The 8,583-nt window shown below is 39.6% G+C and overlaps 1 protein-coding gene and 1 pseudogene across 1 annotated transcript in view; both read left to right on the top strand.

Annotated features, from left to right (window-relative positions):
* The window catches only part of March3 (membrane associated ring-CH-type finger 3), a 143,156-nt gene that overhangs the window by 7,498 nt on the left and 127,075 nt on the right, over positions 1 to 8,583 (top strand). The gene's annotated exons all lie outside the window — the stretch shown is intronic.
* LOC110332956 lies at positions 1,612 to 2,920 on the top strand (annotated as a pseudogene).

Here is an 8,583-nt window from a genome sequence, read left to right as displayed (position 1 = left end):
GTGGTGGGTGTACTGGTGGTGGGGTAGGTAGTGGTGGGTGTACTGGTGGTGGGGTAGGTAGTGGTGGGTGTACTGGTGGTGGGGTAGGTAGTGGTTTGTGTACTGGTGGTGGGGTAGGTAGTGGTGGGTGTACTGGTGGTGGGGTAGGTAGTGGTTTGTGTACTGGTGGTAGGGTACGTAGTGGTGGGTGTAGTGGTGGGGATATAGGAAGAGTTGGAAGGTAGAGCAGGGTGAATATGATCAAAATACATTGTAGACATATATGATGCTCTTGAAAAATAAGTTTAAAATATTATATTCTTTTAAAGAAACTTATTCCTCTTATACTTTGTATGCATGCCTCACAAACAGATACTCATGGTCAGAAAGCTGTTATCCCTTAAGCTTTTAGATTCCCCTAATTTCAACCTTTCTCTATAATTCAGTCCCCACCCTCTGTTATTTTCTTTCATGTGTATTATTTTCCCCTACTTTTAGGTAAAACACTTACTGATAAAAGCTCTTTCACGGTCAGTATTAGCATTAATCTCTTCCCCGTAAGTAACTACAATTCTGACCATTCGTAAAGGACTTTGTGTGAGCATTCCATGCGTTTTTCTGAGGAGATATTAGATGTTCTGAGAACCTTATACAGCACAAAAGAAATTGGCTTCATAGAACCTGTTCTCGCCATTCTTAGCCGCATGTGGTGGTGGAATTCCCCTTTATCTGTTGGCTTTTTTCTTTCTTTTAAAAACATATTGACAGTAGCTTTCAATTTTCCTCACTTGTCTGGCTTAGCTGTTCTTTTTGATGTCTCAGTTTGCTCTCCCTGATCTGCCTAATTAGGTTGCATTGTTCCTAACCTAATCTATTTTTTACTGCTTTCTTGTGCTGGCCACATCTACACATTTAGATAGCATTTACGCAATGCATGGGTTTCCCCTTTGCTATGCATTAATAATGAAGACATTGGGTGGGGTTCCGATGGTGCCCCTTCCATGAGCTGAGACATCATTTACTATTCCAGTCTTATAATACCCCAGAAGTGTTTCTTAAATACTGTATGAAATTGTAAAGTCTATATGTGTTACATTTGTGCTTGCCTTTATGTTCCAAATTTATAATTCTATAATTTTGCTGTAGGAAACTATACATTAGACTGAAATGGTTAATTTGGGTTTAAGCCATTCTGACTTGGCATATTGTGAATCATTAGACATTATACCATCTCTTAATATATCCCCAGTCCTTGTCATCATCTCCTCTACACACTAACCCTGTCCCAGCTCTTCTAGCTTATGCTTTATTTTGAAAAATAAGTATATTCCCAAGTTCTATTACTTATTTCACATCACTGGGGAAAGTAAACAATGTTCTCTGATGGTATCTTAGTTTCTTTGGCAGCCATAACAAAATACCTGAGATTGGATGATTTATAAGCAACTAGAATGTGTTGTTCACAGTCTAGAGCTGGGGAAGTCCAAGAGCAAGATGCTAGCAATCTGGTGATGGCTTTCTTCCTTGTAGATGGGGGCTTTTCACTGTAATGTCATATGACAGAGTTTGCTAGTCTCTGCTCTCTTTTATAAGGGCACTAATGCCATTCATAAAGGCACAGTTCTAATTAGTTTCAATAGTCCCCATTTTCTGATACTGTCCTATTAGGGATTAGATTCCAACGTATAAATGTAGGAGGGATACAAGTATTAAAAACAGTAAGCAGTTTGCACATATTGGCAAGATGGCCATGCAGATTTCCAAGAACAGGAAGTCTGTTGCTGATGGCATCTTCAAAGCTGAACTGAATGAGTTTCTCACTCAGGAGCTGGCTGAAGATGGCTACTCTGTAGTTGAAGTCTGAGTTACACCCACCAGGACAGAAATCATTATCTCAGCCCCCAGGACACAGGATGTTCTTAGTATGAAGGGTCATGGGATCAGAGTTGACTGCAGTAGTGAACCAGAAGAGGTTCTGCTTCCCCGAAGGCAACGTAGAGCTTTGTGCAGAAAAAGTGGCCACAAGGGGTCTGGGTGCCTATGTCCAGTCAGAGACTCCATGTTACAAACTCTTCAGAGGGCTTGCTCTATAGGACCTGCTGTGATGTGCTGTGGTTCATTATGGAGAGAAGGGTCCAGGGCTGCAAGGTTGTGGTGACTGGGAAACTCCAAGAATAGAGAGCCACGTCCATGAAGATTGTGGGTGAGCTGATGCTCCACAGTAGAGACCCTGTGAACTACTGTGTTGACACTTCTATGTGCTGTGTGCTCCTCAGACAGGGTGTCAGGGCATCAAAGTGAAGCTCATGTTGCCCTGGGACCCAAGAAGTAAGATTGGCCTGAAGGAGCTTCTGCTTGACTGCTGTGAAGCTGAATGATGAAATTCTGCCCACCACCCCCATCTCAGAACAGAAGGGTGGGAAACCAGAGCCACCTGTCATGCCCCAGCCATTGCCTACAACATGACAGGGTCTTGGCAGCTGCTTCTGGATGTTATCCTTGTCCTGTAAAGACATTTAATAAAATCGTGCACAAAGAAATACAAAAACAAAAGCAGCAAATGACCAATCAGGTAAATCTGCCTTCTAACTTGCAATCCTAACCTTCTCTGGAGCGTCTGGGGGTCGTCGTCGTTGTTTGTTGTTGTTGGTGGTGTTCTCCAATTTAGTCCTCTGGTCTAAGTAGAATACAAAGCTGCTTCTGCTCCTTAACATCTGGTTTGTGCTGGGATCTGTGACTTTCTTGTGTGGTCTCTGTTGAAAAATCTTATAATGGGATAAAGGCTTAATTGACAGCCTTACAGAACAAAAGATCCATGAAAACTATACTCTGTTTAGGCATCTGGAGAACAACTGTTGCAGACAGGTAATCAATAAAAGCAAAAAATCTTAAAACCGGTAGGGCAAGGCAAATAGAGAACATTTGGTATTGGCTACCCATGTGTTTTCCTGTATGACTGTCCCAGCGATGCAGAGGTAAATGCTGTATTATCCTACATTCCAAAATTCTTTTTTTTTTTTGGGGGGGGGGTTGAGACAGGGTTTCTCTGTATAGCCCTGGCTGTCCTGGAACTCACTATGTAGACCAGGCTGGCCTCAAACTCAGAAATCCGCCTGCCTCTGCAAAATTCTTAAACTTCACTGAACTAGAGTAAGGTTCCTGCTTCTAGCCTGGGACCTACTCAGAGAAGAAGAAATGTATAGGCTCTTTTTCCTTGGGAGGTCTTTTGCATCCAGTTCACATGTGTGGTAAAGACATGTAAGTCTGAAGTAAAATACTAGGTATAGAAAAAGAGTGACTGGTTATGTGGCCTGCCTTTGTTGTCACAGACCACTCCTTTCTTTTTGTATTTGTGACTTGGTTGTAGCAGTTCAGATGTTACTTGCAAACAGGACAATGTTGAGAGCACAGAAAACTGGAACCACCCCCACCATTTCAAAGTTTCCTTCTGAAGAGTATAAAAACATTCCTTAAAAGACTTCCACTTGGGTCCTCACACACCAATCAGAAGTGGCTCACATGGCCAATCAGTCACTAGTCATGGATCAGTGCCCAAGAAAGGTGAGGGATGAGCAAAATTAACACTCTGCTAACAAGAAAGATGTAGATATTGGGAGAGGCAGGCTACAGAATAGACACTAAGAGGCATATGTAACTATCTGCAGCATGCTACCACTTCAAAAATAACTGTGAAATTCCTTGGGATGGTGGCTATGTAGTTGGTAGGCATCACTGATGGGTAGAAACAAAAAGGGGACAATGTAGACTAATTAAGGACAGAGAAGTGAGCCAAGATCAATGATTATTCTGATTACAGCCACAATAAACCCTAATGAGCTTGAATGTACTAATTTATGTCTTCTTGTACTCAAGAAGTATATGCTATTTGCTTAGTGAAAAAAAGATTGAAATAATTTATTTCTCAATAAATCTATCTAGTATATTTTACAGTATAAGTTTAGAGTAATATAAACAATTTTATTAACTTTATATATCATTCTGTTAACAAGACTGATAATTATGGGTGATTATAACTGGTCATGATTTCTTATGTATGCTTTTATACAGTAAGAATTTAGCATCTAAGAGAAGTTAGCAATTTACTGAGATCCCACAACTAATAAGTGGCTAAGCTAGGATTCAGACATGAGCTTCCTTATGTCCCTTCCCACTCAATATGACTGCCCATTTTCTTGGAAGACAGTCCTAGGACTATCAAGACCAGTAGAGCGTTAAGTGATTGGACCCTACCCATCTCTGTGACCTCATTATTTATCCTGTGGCCACTGCTCAATTTTCTAACCACATGGCTTTCTTATTGTTGGTGTAATAAGCCAGTCTCTTCCCACCTGTGACCCTTTGCATTTGTGGTACCTTCTGCTTAGATGACACAGCCTCTGTTCCTATGGCTACATCTACTCTACCCAGGCTATTAAATATCTCCTCTTTATAACGCTATCCAAGGCCCATGCTATCTAACTGTTCAGAAGTACTCCTGGGTCCTGTTCCCTCCCCACTTCTGTTTTCTTCATGCTACTTGCCACAGTCTCATATAGTTTACTTAGTTATCTAGTTTTTGATCTGTTCTCTTCTACTTGTATTTTAAACTGAATGATCAGGCATATAAATAAGTTAATGGATGAATGAATACTTACAAATGTAGATTTCTAGTAATCTAGAGTTGGCCTTTATCTCCCACCTAAGGTAAGATGCCAGTTGTCATTTGAGCCTGAATCTATCAAGCTCAGAATTTTTTCTTGGAAAAATTGAAAACTAATTAAATCTACTGTTTTTATTCTGTTCAAGGGCAAAAGAAATGAATATTAAAGTTCTTTGGAAAAAGAAGATACACTTACTATAGTTATGTACATGAGTTTTAGTAGAGCCTTATACTAGGGGCATTTGTGTAATAAATTCTGAATTTCTTATTTAGAAAGCTTATTGACACCAACACTTTTAATTTGGTATAAACTGTTAAAAAATGAAATCACATATAAGACTGAATTTTAAAGTGGGAGGGAGAATTACAATTGCATTTAGAATGGTAAATTCACTTAAAATTGATTTCTCTGCATACACATAATTTTCAACTCATATATGTACTTAAATGACTCTTTTCTCAGAACTGTGTTCTTAATTGTTCCAAAGTAATTATGGAGGTGCAAATTGAAAAATAGCTTTACCGCACATGTTGATTCCTAAGCAACTGGGATACATGAGGCAGTATTTTCTTCCAAAGTCCTTTTGCTCTGGCTTCTCCTTCTTCATTAAAGTGAGTGCTTTTGTAAATGTGTACAGTTTTTTATTTTATTGTTGTTCTATGGGTTGTTTCCTGCTAATTACATTGTAAGGCATTGTGTTCTGAGGCAGTTCGATATTGGCATATAATTAAATTATCATTTAAGTTGGACAAAAACTTTGCATTCCCTTCATCCCTGCTCATTTTTCCCTAGGCCCTTCCCCAGGGGACCTCAGGAACTAAGGTAGCCCATGGTATGAGTCAGTCCACTTGGGGTTTTTGTCACCTGATGTTCCCTTGTTGTAAAAGCCTGCTGCTAGTCACTTACTATGAAATACCCTTCTGGCTGACCTTGCTGGGCCTGATTTCCAAAGGGCAGACGAGTTTGCTGGGGAGTAAGATGCGCCTGTGTTTGAGAGCACACTTTAGTTAGGTTCTCACAGGTTGTTTTTCTATGAAGCCTCAGAAACAAGTCAGAAGAAATGAACAGAGGCTGTTGCAGTGTTCACACCATGCCTTCTTCCTGGGGCTGTTGGTGGGGACCCCTTCCCCTTGCTGTATTCTGACTTTATAACCTGAGTAAAGTTGGAAATACAATTGTGTGAGCGTACATTGGGATCTGGTGAAAATGAGACCAGGAATTAAAGGGCTGGGTTAATATATCATTATTATTTAAGTATTATTATTATTTAAGATTTATAAGCTTATGGTCTCTGGCTCTTGGGTCCTGCTTTTGACAGGGTAGTTTCCATGTATAATAGATCGGCTCTTTTGTGGATCAACTGAAGCTTTTCTTTTTCTTTCCTTTTTTTCCTCTCCTGTCAAGGCTGTGTAGGTGAGAAACAGCATGGGCTTATGGAAAATGTATAGCAAAAGCAGTGGCGATGAGAAAGAATTCATAATGGGTACACACATTGCTGGAGTACTTCCCAAGTACTTTGCAGGGTGCCAATGAGGTTTCTTTGGCAGAGGCAAAGTGGAACATGTGCTTTGCCATGTCTGAACACTGATTTGAAAGGTCCTTTATGGTTCACAAAGGCAGCTGCTTTTGAGCTGGTGTGGTAGCCATAGCTTCAGAAAGTCACTTGAGTATGTGTAGTGCCAACTCCTGACATCCATTTGGAAATTTGGTTGCATGTTGGGAACTTACTTATTCACAAGTGGCATGGAACAAGAAAGTATTCTTTGTTAGATTGTGGGGCCTTTGTTCATTGTCCTGGAAGTTTGGATATCCAACCTACATTCTGAGCAGTGTTTGCAGTGTTCCATACATATGTAAATTTGAAGTGATGACTTTCTTCTTGTAATTTTAAAAGCTATGGACAGCAGTATTACTTTGCCTGGTAGAACAACATTATTATTGAGTTACCTTTAGGCATATTTCATTGTATTGGCAGACTTTCTTCCCTGGGATTTGTAATCTCTAGTGCATTGTTACTCAGTGAGATTTTAGGCTTTGCTAAACTTTCCTTCATGAAACCTGGGGCTCTTTGTGTGTGTTCTAATCTGAGACTTTTGTCTACTCTTTTATTGATTTTAGTGCGTTAGCTTCCCTTTCCTAGGTGTCTCAATTCTAGATAGTATAGGTAGCATTGTTTCTTTTTGCTTTCAACAAGACATGTGTTACCAGTTCCCCCCTTGAGTAACTAGGACATGATTTTTTGACCCTTCATTAGTTTTCTATATATTAAATACTAATATGCCTTAGCATTGTCACAGGTTGCTTAGAAAACAAAGCATGAGTGTTTTGTTTTCAGTAGACCAAAACTACTGTATTTCTAAATGACAAAGAAAAAAATTACTGCAAAACAGGATTAGTGTAGATAGCTTAAGCTGGAAATCATTTTAAATGTTTCATGGCTACATTTTGTGCTAAATATAAAAATAATTGTGTTTCCCATGTGCGAACATCAAAAGCTCCGGTTGGAAAACCACATAGTCTAACAAGTAGGTCACTATTGATGGTAAAACATGAGGCAGGAAATGTCACAGCTAAGATTAGAGACCCAAGCAGTATGTCTCACTGTGCCTGCATTGGCCATCCAAAGCACTAGATGGGCTCAACAGGATATAACTAACTTTAGCTCAGTTTCAAAGTATTAGCAAGGATAGCCTTTTAATGTCTTATTCTCATTTGTTTCTGAATATTACATTTCTCCAGTTGGGCAAAATAATTGAGCTGCTTAGGTTTGCACAGTGACAGACTTCAGAATGTCAATTAAAATGGCAGTCATTACATTCTATCAGTGTACACAGAAAACCATAATCAGCGGTATACACTTACATGGATGGGTTCACTTGATGTTTGAAAATGTTAACAAGGAATAATAGATTGTGAACAGTTCTCACGGGTTCTCGTCCAAGTCTCCTTTGTCTTCATATTTGAAAGTATGATCGCATAAGCACATCTGGGAAGGGGTGCCTTTAGTGAAGTCAGCTATCATTTCTTTGTCTTTGGGGACAATATGATGAACATTTAATATTTAAAGTGGAAATGTTCACCACTGGAGATATCTGAGTTTTGCCAAGGTACTTGAATATTCTCATTTTTAAACAAAAGCCTGAGGGAGACAGGAGTAGTTCTCCCTAGCCTTTGTTTTGATGAGAGGCAATACTACATTGTGGGGAGGGGCTCAAACCAAAACAGAGCCTTGGATTCTGAGCACCTCCACTCCCTCATGCTGCATTAAGCAGTTGAGTACATGCCCAAAGAGCCTGTGGTTATTTGGATGAGTAGATAGAGGCATGCCGTGATGATTGAATTTGAATCTGTCATTAGAGCCTTATTCATTCACTTCCAGCCTCGAGTCCTTCACAAATGTATCCTGGCTTACAGACTCACTGTACTTTGAGTGGAGAGTTTTATTGCGTGAATCTCAGAGGCCTCCCTAGGCTTGTGTTTTCAAAGGTTATTAATGCAGATTAAAACACTCTATTTTGTACTGGAAATATTTTGTGTAGGTTATAACTTTGAAGAGGGCAGAGAAGTAGAAAGAAATCTAAACAGAATAAGTACTTTTTATTATTTAGTTACAATTTTAACCTTTAAACTAATCAGTTCAGTTGGTACTTAATACCTTTATAATGTGCACCTGTTAACACCATCTCTCTCCAGAACCCACTTTGTCTTGTACATGAATAGTATCACATGATCTTAACACCAGAACATAGAAATGACCTAGGTTTTTGTTCCTTTCCCAGAAAGGAAGCATAAGGCCCTGGAAGGAAATGTACACCCATATTAACAGTAACTGCCTATTCTCTCCTCACCAACACCCTGAAAAGCACCATTCCCTATTTTTGTCTCCATCTCATTTTAAATGGGACCATGCAGTTTTTGTCTTTTTATGTGTCCGAGTTACGTC

The sequence above is a fragment of the Mus pahari genome, chromosome 15 (genome assembly GCF_900095145.1).
Source record: "Mus pahari chromosome 15, PAHARI_EIJ_v1.1, whole genome shotgun sequence".
Lineage (NCBI taxonomy): Eukaryota > Metazoa > Chordata > Mammalia > Rodentia > Muridae > Mus > Mus pahari.
This window is presented reverse-complemented; position numbering and strand designations above follow the sequence as displayed.